The sequence below is a fragment of the Seriola dumerili genome, unplaced genomic scaffold, assembly GCF_002260705.1.
Source record: "Seriola dumerili isolate Sdu_G_001 unplaced genomic scaffold, Sdu_1.0 BDQW01000044.1, whole genome shotgun sequence".
Taxonomy (NCBI): Eukaryota; Metazoa; Chordata; class Actinopteri; order Carangiformes; family Carangidae; genus Seriola; species Seriola dumerili.
The window spans coordinates 5,054,210-5,055,483 of record NW_019174299.1 but is presented as its reverse complement, the minus strand read 5'-3'; positions in this window follow the sequence as shown (position 1 = coordinate 5,055,483).

Here is a 1,274-nt window from a genome sequence, read left to right as displayed (position 1 = left end):
TATGCGCAAGGCTGAACATCACCACCTTGTAATGGAAAAGGTAGAAAGCCATTACTATAGTATAGTGAGACCAACACTGTTTTGTGTAATGCAAGTGTCAGTGCCAAGATTTTAATGCCAGGCCGCTGTGAAGCCTGGTTGTTTGTAGCTTTGGAATACTGTGGCATGCTACTCCCAATTGTGGAAATATGCCTATGTGAAGACCAACCCTTTTGTAAAAGTCACGCTTTTTTTGTTGTTGTTTTTTATGTATTACAGTTATGTGTATTGCCTTTAGAATGGGATTTTAAAAGAAAAAGCTCCAATTGAGTCAATTTTTATGTCAAGCCTGTGTTTTATATGAAACTCTTTTTTTCAAGAATACATTTTTTTGTAAAATAAAGACAAGAACAAACAAGTTCTTTAAAAAAAAAAAAAAAAAAAAATTAATTACTTTATGATTAATTTATGGGTTATTTGTGTTTAAATTGCCTTCTAATTTGTAAAAAAAATGTGAAATATGAGATAGTATTATTTTTATAAAATGTTCGGCTACTGGTGACTTAATGACGTCAAGAAAAAAAAAAGCCAGACTTTTTCCTTGTATGTTTACAGCTATTCAGTATTTTAATGTACGTAAGCAACAGTGTTATTCCTTTTCCAACATTGCTCTGAGATCGGGCTGAACAGTGTATGTGTGTGTGTGGAGACAAAGAAGAGACAAGATGGGACAATATTCAAATCTCATCCCCAAGCATTGCCCCACGTAGCTCTCCAAACAAGCTGAAGATTTCTTCCTCATTTCATGATGGTGAATTGGGAAGGGGAGAGAAATGTCTGGAAAGACTGGCAGCTTTCTGTCTTGGTTTATCAAACCATATGTGGAAGATCAGCATCTTTGCCTGAATAGTGAACTAGCCTCAACAAACCACGTGAGGCTGTTGAGGCTTCCTTCACATAAAACATGGTGTACTTTGACTTTCTCTGACTGGTTTGAGCAACCAATCAGGCACCACATGTTCTGTTTCAACAAGTCCAGGCAGCAGCAGGCAGACATAAATCACCAGAAGTACTTCATCCAGCACTCCCCAGAGAAGTGATTGACACTGGCTCCTCTGATGCCACCAGGATCCCGATAAGCCACTGGTGATTTACTAATAGTCTCCCAGTCAGAGTCAGAGTTTCATCCCCTGGAGGCAGTCAACCCTCATTAAATTCTTCCCCAGTCATCAAAGTTTCGCGACTTAAAGTATGTTTAGTCTAGTCTGTTTGAAGGGAAGGCAAACAAACTGTAG